Source organism: Moschus berezovskii, chromosome 11, assembly GCF_049115385.1.
Source record: "Moschus berezovskii isolate FMDL1 chromosome 11, NW_MosBer_1.0, whole genome shotgun sequence".
In the NCBI taxonomy this organism is placed as follows: domain Eukaryota; kingdom Metazoa; phylum Chordata; class Mammalia; order Artiodactyla; family Moschidae; genus Moschus; species Moschus berezovskii.
Window position 1 is genome coordinate 105,123,164 of NC_142470.1, and position 19,920 is coordinate 105,143,083.

Sequence of the window (19,920 nt, forward strand, 5' to 3'; positions counted from 1 at the left end):
AGGAGTCTTTGGGGAGTGATTAAAATATTCTGTATTTAGATAGCAGTGATGGCTGCACACTTCTGTGCAGAGAGTAAAACCCATTGAACTGTACACTCCAAAAGGGTAGTTTTTATGGTGTATGAATTGATACCTCAAAAAACCCTGTTATAATATCTAAAATCACCCTGAAATTCAATCATTTGCTAGAAGGACCCACAGGACCCTTAAGTTGTTTTGCTCAAGGTTACAGTTTATTGCAGGGAAAGGGTGTATCAGTTAAGCCTGTAAGGAACCAGATTAATTTTTATTTAACTTTTTAATAGTTTCTGTCTCGGGGACTTCCCCGGTGGTGCAGTGGATAAGAATCCACCTGCCAATGTAGGGCACATGGGTTCAATCCCGGATCCGGGAAGATCTCACATGCCCCAGAGCAACTAAACCTGTATGCCACAACTACTGAGCCTGTGCTCTAGGGCCCAGGGTCGACTCCTGAGCCCGCGTACCCTCCGGCCCGTGCTCTGCAACAGGAGAGGCCCCACGATGAGAAGCCTTCACACTGCAGCTACTAAAGCCCTGGCTCTAGAGCCCATGCTCCACAACAAGAGAAATCACCGCCATGAGAAGGCTTCACGCTGTAACGAGGAGCATCCCCTGCTCGTCAGAACTAGAGAAAGCCCCTGCAAAGCAGTGAAGACCCAGCACGGTCAAATAAGTGAAAAAATTAAAAAACTTCCCTTTATTGATACTCATTATTTCATGAAACAGTGTCATAACCTTTTTTTTACTTCTCTGAAGCATGTTTTCCATTTTTTGAATATGTTTATAATGACTTTGATGTCTTCTTCCACTAAGTACAAGTTAGGCTCTCTCCCAGGCAGTTTCTATTGCCTGCTTTTTCATTTGCTTTTGTATTCCTGTGTCTGGGTCACACTTTCCTGTTTCTTTGCATAGAGGAACTGAGAGGAACCTGTACGTAAGAGGCAGGACATTCCAGGGTCTTGTTACTTCTTTCAAAACCTGAGGGTGGGAGAACTTTCGGTTTCATTTTGTCTTCCATTTTCAGGATTCTGTGAATGTGGGGTGGATTTTGATCATACTTCTTTTTGGTGTTGGCTCCCTCCTTTGATGGCTTCTCTCCTGGCTGGTACAGCCGATGAGCCTGGAGCTGCCTCACCCTGGAGACCCTCAAGGCAGGCCTCTGCTCTAGAAGCACCTTCTCTTCCTAAGTGTGGGCTTCCTCCCATACCTTCCATTCTTTGCTTCTTCCCATGGCATTGCACATCAAATATTTTTATTTCAGGGCACTCATTCCTCCTAGATGCTGGGGTGAATAAAAGAAAGCCTCTTGCAAGTGGAGGTGAATGCCTTAAGGATTCTGGCCTCCCCAGACCCCATCAGGAAAGTATATCCAGCACATCAGTTGAGCATCTTTGCCCTAGGCCAAGATAACGTGTTAGTTGTAGGAAAGAGGGACAAAGAGTCTTTCCAGTCTGATTTTGGTATAGGCCTCAGGCAATAAGTCCAGAATGTATCAGTTAAGCCTGTTTTGTTGTTGTTCAGTTGCTAAGTCATGTCCAACTCTTTGAGACCCCACGCACTGCAGCACTCCAGGCCTCCCGGTCCCTCACCATCTCTTGCAGTTCACTCAAACTCATGTCCATTGAATCAGTGATGCCATCCAACCATCTCAACCTCTGTTGCCTGCTTTTCTTGCCCTCAATCTTTCCCAGCATCGGGGTCTTTTCCAATGAATTGGCTCTTGAATCAGGTGGCCAAAGTATTGGAGCTTCAGCTCCAGCATCAGTCCTTCCAATGAATATTCAGGGTTGATTTCCTTTAGGATTGATTGGTTTGATCTCCCTGCTGTCCAAGGGACTCTCAAGAGTCTTCTCCAGCACCTCAGTTCAAAAGCATCCGTTCTTTGGCACTCAGCCTTCTGTATTGTCCAGCCGTCACATCCATACATGACGACTGGAAAAACCATAGCTTTGACTATATGGCCCTCTGCAGCCTGTAAGGAACCAGATTAATTTCCCACCCTTTAGGGGCTGACCCCTGAAAACTACTCCTCCTAAGCTCCTCTGCCAACTGACTCCTAGCTGGGTTTCCAATGTCATGTGCTGGGGACACTGAGGAACAGGAGGAAGGGGGCATCTAGGCATCCCCTCCCTCCCTGGCGCAGAGCTGGCCATGTGTGCATCCTTGACTGCATCTCCTTGGTCAGCCCAGCTCCCTTTGAGCAATCCATGCTATGTTTCCAGCTCTCATTAGGAAACTATGGCCTCTGGGTTCTGATAATTCCACCGCCTCCTCACAACCCTTCAGCTTTTGGGCTCTCTGCACATCTCTGAGTTGTCTTATGTTTGGAGTTCCAGCAATTCAATCATGTAACGAGTTGCTCTACCAGATTCCCTCCATTGAGTATCTGCTGTAGTCTGTTTTCCTGACTGCACCTTGCTGACAGCTTACGTGTTGTCTTTCTTCCAAATATCCCTAACTGCTAAAAAGAAAGAGCACGCATTGACTGACCTTCTTCCCTGTGTAGAGATCTTTCTCATAAAGCTCCTAAACAGCAGTGTGGGGATCCTGGGTCCTGGTCAAACGTCATCTCACTACGGCTAATAATGAGGGAGCACAAAGCTTCCTTCCCTCGTCTGCCTGACAATCCCCCACTCACCCTTTCTTGTTGCTGTTCAGGAGCTAAGCCACGTCCCCACGGATGGCAGCACGCCAGGCCTCCCTGTCCTTCACCATCTCCTGGAGCTTACAGTTTACTCAAACTCATGTCCATTGAGTCGGTGACGCCATGCAACCGTGTCATCCTCTGCCACCCTCTTCTCCTCCTGCCCTCAATCTTCCCCAGCATCAGGGTCTTTTCCAGTGAGTTGGCTCTTCGCATCAAGTGGCCAAAGTGTTGGCGTTTCCGCTTCAGCATCAGTCCCCTCCTATAAGGTTCAAATATCATTACCTCTGAGCAGTCTTTTCCCCTCCAATTTCCCCAAGAATGAATCAGTCCATCTCTCATCTGTACTCCCAAAACAAGTACACATAAAGGTACTACAGCACTGTTCGACATTATCGTCACACACGGATCCCTTTCCCTCTTAGTCAACGGGTTCACAGAGGGCAGGGGCCTATGTCAAGGCCTCACTCAGTGGGCCCAGCACCTGGTGCATAGTGTGTGTTCAACAATTTTCATTCTAGAAATTCTTTAACTTGGCTCCATGTTAGGATCATCTGGAGAGTTTGAAAAAATTGTAGTTGTCTAGCATCTACCCCCAAACCAATTAAATCAGAATTGCCAAGGATGGGGCCCAAGCATTAGGATGCTTAAAGGCCTGCCTGGATGGTTTTAATGTGCAGTCAGGGTTGCACATCACTGGCTTAATTGATGGGTTCACCTTATCACACTTACTCTTGCCATTGAGTCCTGCCATAAAACCAGCTTCCTCTGAGATTTGATTCAATTTAGCAGATATTTTTGAGCACCCATTCTGTGCCAGCCATCGTGGAGACCTACCCTTGCTACACAAAGTGTGTTTTATGGACCAGCAGCTCTAGCATCATCAGGGAACTTGTTAGCAATGCAGAGTCTCAGGCTCCATCCCAGATCTACCAGCTCAGGATCTACATTTAACAAGATTCTCAGGGTGGTTCGCATGCATATTGAGTTCTGAGAAACAGTGCTGTCACCATCACACAATGTCAAAATGCTTGCTCACTGTGAATTTTATTTCACTTCTTATTCACTCTGCTTTGCTTTCCTGTAAAGGAGTATCATAGGGCTTCCCAGGTGGCTCAGTGGTAAAGAATCTGCCTGCAATGCAGGAGATGTGGGTTCGATCCCTGGATCAGGAAGATCCCTTGAAGGAGGAAATGGCTACCCACTCCAGTAGTTTTCCAGGAGAATCCCATGGACAGAGAAGCCTGGCAGGCTACGGTCCATAGGGTCACAGTCGGACACAATTGAAGCAACTCAGCATGCATGCATGCGGGCAAAGGAGTACCCCAGTCTATTCTATTCTCCAGCTAAAATGGAACATCTCATCCAAAGCTGGCCGGGACTAGGCCAGGGAGAGATGAGCTAGTGGATTCCCTGAGTGTGGAGGGAAGAGGGAAGGTGAGGCTGGCCCTTGGAGAGAGGGATGGATGCATTCCTTGGCACACTGAAGATCAGTGTATTGGAGGCCTTGGGGGTGGGCTGTTGGAAGGGATGACCCCTGTCTGATGTTGCCAGTTCAGTGGGAATGATCTGCATGTGCTGGAGGCCTGGAGAAGATCTGGTTGCCAGGGAGCACGCTGGCATTGGTGCCTTTCTTGATAGGATAAATAAAGCAGCCTTGCTCATCTTGTGCTTTGGGGAATAAGGTGCAGTGGTGCTCACAGACACAGAAAACAAACATATGGTTATCAAAAGGGAAAGCAGGGGAGAGATAAACTGGGAACTTGGGACTAACAGATACACGCTACTGTACATAAAATAGATTAACAACAAAACCTATTGTGTAGCAGAGGGAACTGTATTTAATATCTAGTAATGGAGAGTGAAAAGGTTGGCTTGAAGCTCAACATTCAGAAAACAAAGATCATGGCATCTGGTCCCATCACTTCATGGGAAATAGATGGAAAAACAGTGGAAACAGTGTCAGACTTTATTTTTTTGGGCTCCAAAATCACTGCAGATGCTGATTGCAGCCATGAAATTAAAAGTTGCTTACTCCTTGGAAGGAAAGTTATGACCAACCCAGATAGAATATTAAAAAGCAGAGACATTGTTTTGCCAACAAATGTCTGTCTAGTCAGTTCAGTTCAGTTCAGTTCAGTCGCTCAGTCGTGTCCAACTCTCTGCGACCCCATGAATCACAGCATGCCAGGCCTCCCTGTCCATCACCAACTCCCAGAGTTCACTCAAACTCATGTCCACAGAGTCGGTAATGCCATCCAGCCATCTCATTCTCTGTCGTCCCCTTCTCCTCCCACCCCCAACCTTTCCCAGCATCAGAGTCTTTTCCAGTGAGTCAACTCGTCGCATGAGGTGGCCAAAGTATTGGAGTTTCAGCTTTAGCATTAGTCCTTCCAATGAACACCCAGGATTGATCTCCTTTAGAATGGACTGGTTGGATATGGTTTTTCCAGTGGTCATGTATGGATGTGAGAGTTGGACTGTGAAGAAAGCTGACCGCCGAAGAATTGATGCTTTTGAACTGTGGTGCTGGAGAAGACTTTTGAGAGTCCCTTGGACTGCAAGGAGATCCAACCAGTCCATTCTAAAGATCAATCCTGGGTGTTCATTGGAAGGACTGATGCTAAAGCTGGAACTCCAATACTTTGGCCACCTCATGCGACGAGTTGACTCACTGGAAAAGACTCTGTTGCTGGGAGGGATTGGGGGCGGGAGGAGAAGGGGACGACAGAGAATGAGATGGCTGGATGGCATCACCGACTCTGTGGACATGAGTTTGAGTGAACTCTGGGAGTTGGTGATGGACAGGGAGGCCTGGCGTGCTGTGATTCATGGGGTCGCAAAGAGTCGGACACGACTGAGCGACTGAACTGAACTGAACTAAATAACCTATAATGGAAAAGAATCTGAAAAAGAATAGATATACGTATGTATGCATAACTGAATCCCTTCGCTGTGTGTCTGAAACTAATGCAATGCTGTAAATCAACTACACTTCAATTTGTGATAAAAGGTATGGCGGGTTAGACTTCCCTGGTGGTCCAAGTGGTTAAGATTCCAACTGCCAATGCAGCGGGCACGGGTTCCATTCCTGGTTTGGGAAGATTCCACATGCGCGGGGCAACTAAGCCAATGCGCCACAAGTACTGAGACCCTCTCACCCTAAAGCCTGTGCCCTGCGGTAAGGGAAGCCACTGCAATGAGAAGCCTGTGGGCCACAGCTAGAGAGAGCCTGTGTACAGCAATGAAGACCCAGCACAGCCCAAAAAGGAATGTTATATTAAAAAACTATAGTGGGGCATTTCTGAGGGCTGGCAGGTTAGGAGTCACAGGTTATTCACAATATAACATTTTTTTCTCATGACACTCACAAACAATTGAAACCTAATTTTTGTGGTGCTATCAGACTGCTGACTACAATCTGTAGCAAAAGATTGAATTTGTGTCCCCATCAAACACATGACATGTGAGTATAACAAACACGGTTTCCATGGAGCCATACTCCTGTGCATGGTGCCAATGCAGTCTATTATTTTTATTATACGCCCCTAAAATTTGTTAATAGATTGGTTTCATGACCCGATCATGGATTGCAGTCCACAATTTGAAAAAATAAATAAATGCTTTTCACAGAATCATAGTAAATTTGCAGTGAAAGCGTTAGACATTCTCTGAACTGGTCAAGCTAACCCAACTCCTAGGGTGTAGTTTAGCATAAGTGGTTAAAATATGGGCTTCCGGAAACCTGCCTGGTTTCCTAGCTGTGTGCTCTAACAAGTGATTTCATCTTGCTCGGCCTTGGTTCCCCATCTGACAATGGGAATAGTGACAGCCACTTCCCCCTCCCTAAATCGCTTCTAAAACTGAGTTCACTCTTGGCTATCCCGAAGATGGCAAGATAACAGATGTGCCTCTGGGCCCACGGTTGCCTCTGTCACCACCAGCAGAACGGCACTGCAGGAATATGGGGATGAAGATAGCACCCTCAGGAGCATCATGGGCCGGGAGGTAGGTTTGGAAACGAGTTTTATAGAAAGAGAACCCCGACTTGCTGGCACAGGAAATACAGTGCTTCCTTCCTGATTCAAAGGCAGACGTTATAAAATATTACACATAAACCCAAATGTCATTGGCTTCACACAGTGAAGGCCTATTTCTCACTTGTACCTCAGTCTTGTGGGGTTGGAGGCACAGGCTCTGCATCATGAGGCCTGCAGGTCACGGGGAGGAGGAGGAGGAAAGCGTGGGGCAGCAGACACGCTACTTCCGCTCACACTTCTCTGGCCACAACTGGTTCCCTCGTCAGCCTAATTGCAAGGGAGGCAGAGTGAGGCCTTGGTGTCTGTCAGGGCACCCTCACCGGGACATCACCATAGAGACGAGGAAGGAGAGACGGTGACCATCATCAAAAGCCACCCACCCAGAGGGTCAAACACCTAAGAGTTTATTTATCATCAGTCACTGCATCTTAAATTCTACAAATGGTTCCGACCACATTCGTGCTTTGGCACCTTGATTACTGCAGTGTGCTAAAGAGGCCAAGCCATACCTTGCTGCCAGCCCTGAAGGCTGACGTTTGCACAGAAAAGAGCTGTTCCCTCCCACTCTTGCACTGCAGGCAGATTCTTCTACCGTTGAGCCACCAGGAAAGCCCTGTACCTCCCACTCTGACGTGTTCTGTCTCTGAGGCGTGGGTAGATCTCCTGGGTATGGGCTGTACACAGTTCAGCCTAACCTTTCCCTGGAAAACCGCTCCAAGTACTGATAGCCGTGCCCTCTGGATCCCTCGCTTCCCTGATTATTAACCTAAACTCTATAATCACACACACACGACTTCTCTTCTAAAGCATTTAGGAAAGATACAGGCTATACTTAAACCACAGAAGAGTCCAACATTGCCAAGTCTGTGAACATTTATGTCTGTTAACAGTATGCACCTCGCATACCCACCTGAATTAAATGGAAGAATGAAATAATTCTGTCAAAGCCAACTCTTCATCTGGGTCTAGGGTTAACCACTACTGCCAGCAGCCATATCGGCTTGCTTCAGTGGCTTTACCAGTCCCATGGGGGAAATACCACCCAAATGATTTATAATGTGTCATTTGTAACTGTCTAATCTTAGGCAATTTCATTGGTGATATATCTATTAATGTATTGACCAAAGTTTAATCTTAATATTTGAAAGTATATCTGAAATTTCAAAAATTTCCAAAGATCATTTTGAAATTCCCATTTTAAGATCCTTGCCTTAGTGAAACAGAACTCAGATTGTTTTGAAGGAATTGTCAAAAGAATTTTGAAGTTTTTGTAACCTACTCTTTCAAGACAGATGCTCTTCAGTATCTGAAGTATCATTTCCCAGGTTGGGGAGCCAAACACATGGTTATGTTCAAGATCACTGACATTAGATTCTTCTGGATTGCAATTGCCACAGTATAGCAATTGCTAGATACAAAGTCTGGTTTCTGTATAACTGCTTTGTGTTGGGGACAGGCAACTTTTCAAGTATAATGCCATGGATGTGTATTTTTTTTCTCCAAAAATTTTGCTTTGTTGTGCTTCGGTGAAACCCGTTCATCATAAAATTCTTGCATATAGAAAAAATAGTCCATAATTTTAATTTTAATGGTTTCATTCATGTTTACCTACTTATTCAGTCTCTGTATTCCTGACATGGTTTAGCAAATACAACCTTAAAGCAGAGTGTTAAAACAGAAGACTTGGAGGACTAAAGAATATTAGATGTGTAGGGTCCTCTCTGGCCAAGACAAGGATTGAAATATGAAAGCTGCTTACCTGGCCGGAGGATCTGCCTCTTTCACGTCTCTTTTGTTTTTTTCATAAATAATAACAAAAGTAATACATGCTGGTGGGTTGAAAAAAATTGGATGGTACAGATAAGCAAATAACAAAAGGATCTTTCCATTCTACCAGGAGACAGTGGCATCAAGGATTAACACATGTATCCTTCCACCTGTGGCTGTCATAGCTACTACTCCTTCTAGAATGAAAGAAGGAGCTAGCACAGGAGCACCTGCCAAGGTCACCAGTGTCTGTCGTGTTTCCAAATTCAGTGCACACTTCACAGTTCTTCAGAACATGACATCATCAATCACACCCTCCTCCTTGAGTTTCCGTCTCTGACTTTTACCATATCCCGGCTACTTACTTGCTTGTCTCAGTTCCCTGAAGCTTTCACAGGCAAGTCTTCTTTCTCCTTCAAAAATGGTTATGCCTTCCAGGCTTTAAAATACCGCTGACTAGTTGACCTCTTAACTGTTTCTTGATTCTGTCTCTACTTCTCCACTGTTCAGCTTGCCATCCCCTTCCCCAACCTAGACCCTTCCCCCAGCCTGGACAACGCCCCTCTCTGGGCCTCCAAATCCAACTCCCACATAACAGGGGTTTATTTAGGAGGCAGCACAACCCTCCAGTGTCTCTTTATTGCCACAGGCGAAGTTCAAAACTCCTTAGCATATGAATCCTCAGGAGATAACATTGGCGGAGGGGGATGACTTCCTATCCCACAAGGAGCATCGCCAGCTTTGACAGGCGGGAGAAGGGAGATGTCCAAGAAATAAGGTGAGGAAGCCCTTGCCTGTCTATCCTACTTCATTTCAAGCCACTCTAAACTGTTATATTCTAGCATCATGAGATGTGGAATGAACGAATAAGTGATGCTGGTGGCCTGAAATAAGGGTGAACTCGAGTTTTCACCCTTATTTCGGTAGCTCCAGCATCTCTATCCACGAGGCCAAGCTCCAGGGAAATGCAGGCAGCAGCCTCTCGTCACTCAGTTGAATAGCTGCTTCAGTTTGCTGCGCTGAGCTACAGACTGGTCCAGAAAATGCACTGGAGGGCAGTGCCCAGAATCCTGGCATGGAACGGTGCTGGCTTCTTATCCAGTGTGGAGGAGATAGGAAAGGGGGCAGAGGGGCACAGGTCGATGACTTTCCCCTCCACATTTGTTGGCGGTTTGTTGCTACATGCTTCTGAGCCCAAAGAACAAACTGAAAAAGCTGGTGACTCACCTAGGGAACTGAATGTATACATCTGAACTCCCAGGTCCTAAAAGTAGAACCATCCCATTCATTGAAGACTGTGTAAGCTGCTTCTGGGTACATTGCAAAGCTCATTCCTGTACAAATTTCTCTGCCTTAGGGGAAGAAAACAAGAGTCATTCACTGTAGGCATTTTCTTTTTCACTGCCCTTCATACAAATAAAGCCTATAAAGAGTTGCCAAAAAGAAAAGTTTGGAAAGTGTTTTGGAGTTAGGATTAGGTTTCTTTTGCTAGAGAATCAATGCTACAAATGAAGATAAAGTTTCCAGGGAGCCTATATATTTCTATTTCACTGATATTAAAACAGTGTTTCTATTAGAAAATAAAACCAGAATTCCATCAGGATGATAAGAATCTTTCTCTCCTCTGCAGCAGTCAGGATCTCTCCTCTCTACCCTCCACCATCACCCTTGTCTGCCTTGGGAAGACGTGCAACCCCAGCTTTGCACCACTGGTGGTGGCAGGAGTGTTGTGGGTGAGGGCAGCTAGGAGGATGTGAAACTAAATGTGGCCAAGGAGGGGTCAGGGGTGGGGAAGGGAGGCCAAGCAAGAGATGTGGGCTCCCTCAGCAACCTCTCCTTTCTTCTCATGTACCCTAAACCCTTTAGATTTGCCTTTTGCCCAAAACAAGTCGGCCTTGATCTAAAGGGGAGCAAATTTTCTAAAGAGGGAGCTTTTCGATGAAAATGGTATTCCTTGTGTGTTTGACTTGAATTACTGAATAGCTTGTAGAGAACAAAAGTGAATTTGTACAAGGATTGAACTCTGTGTGATACAACATAAATCTAACTTAAACTATAGTTAGCAAATACAACTTTCCACCAAAAAGAATTTTTAAAAATTTCAGTAGTTCTTGACCAGGCTCCCCATCCCAGGGTGGGGAGTGGGAGGTGTCTGGAAAGGGTATTGGCTTGTCAAGGTGACTGCAGGTGCCAAAGGCACTTAGTGTGCGGGCCAGGGGAAGGGCCAGATGTCCTCAGTGTTATGCTTTGAACACAAGAAGGAGCTGTCCTGCCCCAGATGACACTGATAATTTAGAGTCAACCATTTACAGTTCCTGTTTCCATCTGTGATGACTATGTTTTCAATGTTTTCTGGAAACATAAGGTCCATTTTAATTGTCATGGCAATAGTAATCAAAGGCTCTACATACAAAACAAGAGGGCCACAGTCTCCCTTTTTCCTACTGGCAGGATCAGAGAAGGGCAGAAGTGGAGGGGCCTTGGAAACTGGCTGATCCCACCCCCGGGCTCTGCCCCAGTGTGTGCTAAGTTGTTTCAGGCATGTCTGACTATTTGTCCACCAGGTTCCTCTGTCCATGGGATTCTCCAGGGAGGAATACTGGAGTGGGTTGCCATGCTCTCCTCTAGGAGATCTTCCTGACCCAGAAATCAAACTTGCATCTCCTGTGGCGGATTCTTTACTGCTAAGCCACTGGGGAAGCCCAGTGCAGAGAGATGCAATAGCTGTGAAGTCACCCTGCTGGCAGCAGCATTACCTGACCACTGCGGCCCCGGGGCCCTGAACACGGTAGCCTTTCTCAACAAAACATCCAGAAACATGGTGGAGCTATAGCATTTGCTCATTAAACTTCTGCAAATCCAACTGATTTTGGGGCTAAAGAGGAGAGAGGGGAGGAGGGGAGCACTCTGAATGATGTGGGAAATTCTGCCTGTCCTTCTGCTGCTGAAGTGGGCAGGGATCCCAAGAGCATCTCAGCAGCACAGTTGATGTGCCAGGACAAGGCAAACACTTTTTTCAGTTAATAGATTTTTTGTTTCTCAGTCTCAACAATTATAACAAACATAAGGCCATTATTGAAAACTATATGCCTGACTAAAGAGATGAAAGACTTATATGCTGAGAACGATAAAACATTGATTAAGGAAATTGAAGATGACTAAAAGAAATGGAAAGATATACCATGCTCTTGGATTGGAAGAATTAATATCCTTAAAATGACCATATTACCCAAAGCAATCTACGGATTTAATGCAAGAAGAAAATGGCAAACCACTCCAGTATTCTTGCCTAGAAAATTCCATGGACAAAGGAGCCTGGTAGGCTACAGTCCATGGGGTCGCAAAGAGTCAGACACAGCTGAGCGTGCACACACGCACACAATATTAAACTACCCATGACATTTTTCACAGAACTGGAACAAGTAATCATAAAATTTATATGGAACCACAAAAAATCCAGAATTGCCAAAACATTCCTGAGAAAAAAGAACAAAGCAGGAAGCATAACCCTCCCAGACTTCAGACAATACTGCAAAGCCACAGTAATCAAAGCAGCATGGTATTAGCACAAAAGCAGACGTAGGGATTAATGGGACAGAATAGAAAGCCCAAGATAAAGTCACACATCTCCAGTCAATTAATCTTCAATAAAAGGGGCAAGAATATACAACGGAGAAGAGACAGTCTCTTTAGCAAGTGGTGTTGGGAAAACTAGATAGCTGCTTGTAAATCAGTGATGTTAGAAAACACTCCCCCATACCACATACAAAAATAAGCTCAAAATGGCTTGAAGACTTAAATATGACACCATAACACTCATAGAAAAGAACATAGGCAAAATATTCTCTGACATAAATCGTAGCAATGTTTTCTTAGGTCAGTCTCCTAAGGCAAAAGAAATATAAGCAAAAATAAACAAAATGGAACCTAATAAAACATAAGCTTTTGCAAAGCACAGGAAACCATTAACAAAAGAAAAAGATAACCTATAGACTGGGAGAAAATATTTGCAAATGATGTGGCCAGCAAGGACTTAATTTCCAAAATATAAAAACAGCTCAAACAATTCAATAATGACAACAAAAATCCACAAGCCCCCCCAAATGTGCAGAAAGCCTAAATAGACATTTCTCTAAAAAAGACATACAGATGGTCAACAGGCACACGAAAAGATGCTCAATACCACTATCTATTTATAAGAGAAAGGAAAATCGAAACTGCAATGAGGTAGCACCCCTCACCGGTCAGAATGGCACAAATACTACATGCAGGAGAGGGTGTGGAGAAAAGGGAGCCTTCCCGCACTGTTCACCCCACTCCCGTACTCTTGCCTGGAAAATCCCGTGGACGGAGGAGCCTGGTGGGCTGCAGGCCATGGGGTCATAAGAGTCGGGCACGACTGAGCGACTTCACTTTCACTTTTCACCTTCATGCACTGGAGGAGGAAATGGCAACCCACTCCAGTGTTCTTGCCTGGAGAATCCCAGGGACGGGGGAGCCTGGTGGGCTGCTGTCTATGGGGGTCACACAGAGTCGGACACGACTGAAGCGACTCAGCAGCAGCAGCAACAGCAGCCTACACTGCTGGTGGGAATGTAAAATGGTGTAGCTGCTATATAGAACATCATGACTGTTCCTTAGAAAACTAAAAACGGAGTTATCATATCACTCAGCGATCCTACTCCTAGGTGTATGTCTAATTCTAAAAGGTACTTGCACCCCAATGTTCTCAACAGCACTATTTACCACAGCCAAGACATGGAATCAACCTAAGTGTCCGCGGACAGGCGAACGGACGGAGAAGACGTGGCACGTGTGCACGATGAAATACTGCTCAGCAAAAACAGGGATGAAATAGCGCCATCTGCAGCAACACTGGAGGGCTGTTGCAACCATCCTGGAGATTATCATACTGAGCGAAGTAAGTCAGACAAAGGCAAGTGCCATATGGTGTCACTTAGGTGAGGAATCTAAAATGTGACACCAGTGAACTTACTTACAAAACAGAAACAGACTCACAGACGTAGAAATCAAATACAGGGTTACCAGAGGGGAAGGGCCGGGAGAGAAACAAATTAGAAGCTTGGGATTAACAGACACACACTATGACGTATAAAATAGAAAAATAATAAGGTCCTACTGTGTAGCACAAGGAACTACATTCAGTATCTTGCAATAACCTAGACGGAAAAGAATTGAAAAGAATCTGTCTATCCATCTATATATTTGAATCACTTTGCCGCACACCAGAACCACAACATTGTAACCAACTATACTTCAGTAAAGAAAACTTAATTTTTATTCTTTACAATTATTTATTTTGGATTGCATTGCATGTTTGTTGCCGTCTAAGGGCTGTCTCTCTTGTGGGAGCAGCGGGGCACTCTTGTTGGGGGCGTGGGCTCCAGGGGTGTAGGCACAGCAGTGGTGGCCCACGGGCTTAGTTGCTCTGAGGCATGTGGGATCTTCCTGGACCAGAGATTGAACCCATGTCCCCTGTATTGGCCGGTGAATTTTCAACCACTGGACCACCACAGAGTCCCAGCGAAATTTTTTTTAAGTAAAAATTATATGAAGTTATCAAAGAAAATTTGAATTGTTAATGAGTTGGGAACTCAAAATCACTCAGATAAATTAATTTTGAAACAGATACACATATTGCTTTCATGGAAATGAAATGCCTTGTCAGTTTTAATGCTGGTGTGTCCTTTATCTCTTTTCTATAAAAATGATCACTCCTTTTGTCAGTTTTCTTGTGGCGTTGTAGAGAAGCTTTCTACTGACAAGTGACATTGGCTAAGATTTTGTATATAAATATATACAAAAGAACTCAGAAATGAATCAGGTAAATCATTGCTGCAAGTATGCTGCGACACTCTTGTCGGAATCAAAAATGTCTTAAGAGCTCACATCTCTGTTATTTGGAAGGGAAAGAAACACAGCTGCCCTGTCCAGAGAAGACTCTTTCGCTCCCCCTGCTGGGGAATTGTCATACTATCCGTTCCGTTCCGTTCAGTCGCTCAGTCGTGTCCGACTCTTTGCGACCCCATGGACTGTAGCCTACCAGGCTTCTCCGTCCATGGGATTCTCCAGGCAAGAATACTGGAGTGGGTTACCATGTCATACTATACTTACTCTATTAGAACAAGACCCTCTGCTGCCATCTGCAGGAAATCCATCATAATAAAAACAAAAATCTGTAATTCTGACAAGGCAAGATGCCTCTTGAGGAGGGACACTTTTGGGCAGTGGGGCTTCCCTGAGAGCTCAGCTGGTAAAGAATCGGCTTGCAACGCAAGTGATCCCGGTTCGATTCCTGGGTCGAGAAGATTCCCTGGAGAAGGGATAGGCTACACACGTCAGTATTCTTGGGCCTCCCTGGTGGCTCAGATGGTAAAGAATCTGCCTGCAATGCAGGAGACCTGGGTTTGATCCCTGGGTTGGGAAGATCCCCCAGAGAAGGCAACAGTATTCTGGCCTAGAGAATACTGGACTGTATAGTCCATGGGGGCCACAAAGAGTGAACACGACTGAGCAACTTTCACTTTCACAACTAGAGCAAGCATATGTGGCAAAGCCCTGAACGTAATCGCTTAAAATAAGCCAACACTTTCCTCTGATTCTCAGCCAGAGTAAGCTGAGATACTGGCATGCCAGACCTAACACAATCCTAGCCAGCATGCAGAGGGCAGTTTGAGAGATAAAAAAAAGTATGGTCCATAGGTATATATGCCAAACAGAAATGAGTGCATACATCCATCCCAAGAAAGTTCACAGCAATGTTACTCATTGTGGACAAGAAGAGAAACAGCTCCAATCCCCACGAATACAAGAATGGCTAGGTAAACCATGTTGTGTTCACTCAATGAAAGAGTAGACAGCAAAGAGTATAAGGACTACAGCTACTCATACACCATGGATGAGTTTTGATAACTGTGTTGAACAAGGGAAGTCAGCTACAGAAAGCAAATACGATGTGATTCCATTTATATGAAGTCTGAGAACAGACAAAACTAATCTCTAGTGACAGAAGTCAAATGGTTATCTTTCAGGGAGTTCTACTGACTGGGAAGGGGCGCAAGGGGGCCTCCCATGATGCTGGAGCTGTTCTATGCGAGTGAGTTCATATCCACATGTAACTATGTATCAACCTCTACATTTAAGATACTTCCCATGTGTGTCTTATCCACAACAAATCATTTGTCTGGAACTTTCAGATCTCAACCTCATTTACCTCCTTGTAAAATGAATTCTTTCTAAATGGATAAAAGATTCAGATATAAGAAATGAAGCCACAAAAATCCTAGAGGTGTACATGGGTGGATATTTCTATATTCTGAATGAAAAGACTTAATTGTGATATAAAGGCCAAAACAGATAAGACATTGATAACTTCAACAACATAAAAATATAGAAATCTTTGTGAACAAAAATGAAGTAGATGGAAAATTGTATCACATGTTGACAAAGGAACACCAATTTGTTTTCCTAATATCTCCTCAGAAACGAATATGAAAGAGATGAAAAGCAGATATATAGGAATAATTATAAACAGGGGTTTTAAAAGAATCATAAATAACCAATTATTATATACATGCTCCATTTATTTATAGTGAACTAAATCATGTTAAAATAAGGTAATTTCCCAACTATTAGTCTGATAAGGAATAAAAATGATGATAATACCCAGCTACTCTTATACACTGTAAAAAGATATAAACTTTTGGGAGAGCAACTTAATGTGCATCAAAAGTCTTTTTGAGAATTCCTACACTTTGACTCACTGATTCTACCTCCAGGAATTTACCCTCAGGAGATTAATCCCTTAACCATTCAGCACATATTTATAGAACACCTATTATGCTTGGTCCTTTGCTGGGTATACAGTGGTAAGAAAAAAAAAAAAAAGCCAGATATCTATCAGAATGGAATTTAGTGTAGGCGGTAATGAGATGAAACCGCAATAGAAAAAGGAACAAAGAGAATAAAAAATCATTCACCAAATAAGAAATGAATAGTGGAAACATGGGTGATTAAAGACTGACCTCGCTCACCACTGGAAAGGCTGGGAAATTTTGCTCTTTCAGGCAGGAGGTGGGCACACACACTGAGAGAGCTGTTCTGAGGGCGCCCACACAGAATGCATAAAAATGCTAAATGTACGAGCCTCTTGAACAAGAATGGCATATTCTCTTGGTTTCCGATAACAAGTCATGTGTCAGTGTTTTCTATTTTCTTTGGGTGCTCAGAGCCCTATTTGATGTTCAACCTTTAACCATTTAAATCTTAGGACACAAAATCGCACAACTGAGAATATGTGGGACATCTGAGAAACCAAAAAGGAGGGAAATTCTGCAGAATAATCGGCTTCTTCAAAACAGAGCAAAAGACCAAAGAAGAGTAAGGAGCCGAATGCTCCAGATGAAAGGACGCTGCAGGGATGTGATGACGCACACGGTCCGCGAGTCTGGATTAGATAAGAGGACCAGGAAAGAGTAGAACTTCTTGGGACTCAGTGAAATGTGAAGACAGACCGCAAATTAGATAAAATCTTTAAATCAGTGTTAAACTTCCTGCTTGTGATAACTGCACCGTGGTTATGTAAGAAAATGCTCTTTTCCTTGTTCTTGGTGAGGGTGAGGGTGAGAACCACTGAGCTACAGACTCATCCAGTGACTGGGTCAAGGAAAAACTTTAAATCCAGGTGAATGTCTTTCTACTATGCTATGATTTTCCTAGTAAATCATTAAGAGATTGTGAGGCTCTCCTTAGTTCTGGTTTTTGTTGGGCTGCATCTAACCTCATTTTTGTTAGCAGGCATGCTATCCTGCTAAGAAAAATCGATTAATCCAAAATTGACCACAAAATATATGCTAAAAAAATGTTTATTCTCTGATGGCAGGTAATTTATATTAGTGAATACAATGCCAACACTTGGTGCTTTTTTCTCTATCTCAATTGATTTAACACCAGGTGTGACATTCAAATTTTCTGAGTCTTAGTTTCCAGATTTGCAGGATGGGGATTCTACCGGGGTCCAGCCTCAGCAGAGTCCAGGGATACCCTCAGGATGAGCGGTGTTGGCGAGAAAAGAAAGAAAAAAAAGGCGAGTCGAGTCTTGGTTGAGTGCAAAATCAAGACTGCTTTATTTTTATGCATCAGTGTTTATATAACTTAAAACCAACAATTCTGAAAAGGGAGGGGGGATTGGCTTGATAAAATTGTGCCAGGAATGCAGTCATAAACCATCTTCCAGAACAGTCAATACCCTCATGCATAACTCTTAAACAATGGACTCTTAAGACATCAAGGCCACAAGGCATGAGAAATGGCTTTATTTGTGTATCAGTTAGTCAAAAACTATTAGCAAGCCTTATCTTGGGAGCCTCAGTTCTGGGCAGACTTTGTGACTCCCTAGGGAGTGTGGTATCTGTTTTGGGGCTCTACCCCCATACATCTGCAGAGACAATTTTCTACACTAATACTATATGCTTATTCATTTTGTTATCAACCTTTATCTCTATATTTTCTTCTAGTGTACTCCCAGGCACACCATAGACAGGGGGCAGGGAGACATATCAGCAAGCACTGGTACGTGACCTTGAGGGCCAAGAGTCTCATGAGCTCCCTCCATATCTCACTCTAAGGGGCCCTTCTAAACTCGTGAAAGGTTTTGTATCTATTTTGCTTGTGGAGTGTTTAGGCCTATTGTTAGCAGACTTAGTTTTTATGCCAGGGGCGCTTTGTGCAGTCTTGAGCATTCCAAATTCTAAACTGACATTTATAACCCCAACAGGGCCAGAAGGGGTAGGATGTTCTGTGTAATAATATTTTCTTCATTCCTGGCCTGTTTATAGGGCCCATACACCCTCAGGGACTGCATTGCTGCCATATAAAGGCTTCAGGGGGGATATTTGAGCAGGAGTCAGAATTCTTAGAAAGCACAGAGGACTACCAAGCATCAGAAGAAGAAAAGACGGAGGCCCGGGAGTAGATGATGGGGCGGCCCCGAGAAATCCCCTGAGGTCTGGACGGACTTGCGTGCCAGCTCCTCAAGCCAAGTCCTTGTCATGGGCGGGGTCTCTCACGCCAGCTCCCGACTGGATTCTAATACTTGCCTCCAAGTATTGAATAGAAAAAAAATGCAGAGCATCTGATGTTGTACCAGACACCAAGCAGGTGCCTTCCACATGTCAGGGAGTATTACTGTACATGTCTCCAGTCTCTTCCTATTAGCTTAGCTGATTAGAGCCTGGGTCCGTGAAATACCAGTTCTATGCCTGCCTGAGGCGAATTGGTACTTTCTGGTCCTAAGCCAGCTCCCATTCCTGGATTCTGGGTCACTCATCAGCAAAGCCGTTGGATCACAGAAAAAGCAAGAGAATTTCAGAAAAATATCTACTTCTGCTTCATTGACTATGCTAAAGCCTTTGACTCTGTGGATCACAATTCTTTAAGGAGATGGGAATATCAGACCACCTTACCTGCCTCCTGAGAAATCTGTATGCAGGTCAAGAAGCAACAGTTAGAATCAGACATGGAATAGCAGACTGGTTCCAAATTGGGACAGGAGTACGTCAAGGTTGTATATTGTCTCCCTGCTTAATTAACTTATATGCAGAGTACATCATGCAAAATGCCAGACTGGATGAAGCGCAAGCTGGAATCAAGATTCTGGGAGATATACCAATAAACTCAGATATGCAGGTGACATATCCCTAACAGCAGAAAGCAAAGAGGCACTGAAGAGCCTCTTGATGAAGGTGAAAGAGGAGAGTGGAAAAACTGGCTTAACACTCAACATTCAGAAAACTAAGATCACGGCATCTGTTTCCATCACTTAATGGCAAATAGATGGGGAAACAATGGAAGACTTTATTTTCTTGGGCTCCAAAATCACTGCGAATCAAGACTGAAGCCATGAAATTAAAAAGATGCTTGCTCCTTGGAAGAAAAACTATGACAAACCTAGACAGCATATTTAAAAAGCAGAGACATTATTTAACCGACAAAGGTCTGTCTAGTCAAAGCTATGGTTTTTCCAATAGTCATGTATGGATGTGAGAGTTGAACTATAAAGAAAGCTGGGCATGGAAGAATTGATGCTTTTAAACTGTGGTGTTGGATAAGAGCCTTGAGAGTCCCTTCGACTGCAAGGAGATCCAACCAGTCCATTTTAAAGGAGATCAGTTCTGGGTGTTCATTGGAAGGACTGATGCTGAAGCTGAAACTCCAATACTTTTGCCACCTGATGCAGAGTCGACTCTTTGGAAAAGGCCTTGATGCTGGGAAAGATTGAAGGCAGGAGGAAAAGGGGACAACAGAGGATGAGATGGTTGGATGGCATCACTGACTCAATGGACATGAGTTTGGGCAAACTCCAGGAAATACTGAAGGACAGGAAAGCCTGGCATGCTGTAGTCCATGGGTTTGCAAAGAGATGGACAT

At 44.3% G+C, this 19,920-nt stretch overlaps 1 long non-coding RNA gene across 1 annotated transcript; it reads left to right on the top strand.

Moving 5' to 3' along the window:
* Nucleotides 1-6,489: 6,489 nt before the first annotated feature.
* LOC148776251 (uncharacterized) lies at nt 6,490-13,334 on the top strand. Its single transcript, XR_016038701.1, has 4 exons — nt 6,490-6,673; nt 8,603-8,630; nt 9,158-9,250; nt 13,209-13,334. It is a non-coding gene; the product is annotated as an uncharacterized LOC148776251 (long non-coding RNA).
* Nucleotides 13,335-19,920: the final 6,586 nt, after the last annotated feature.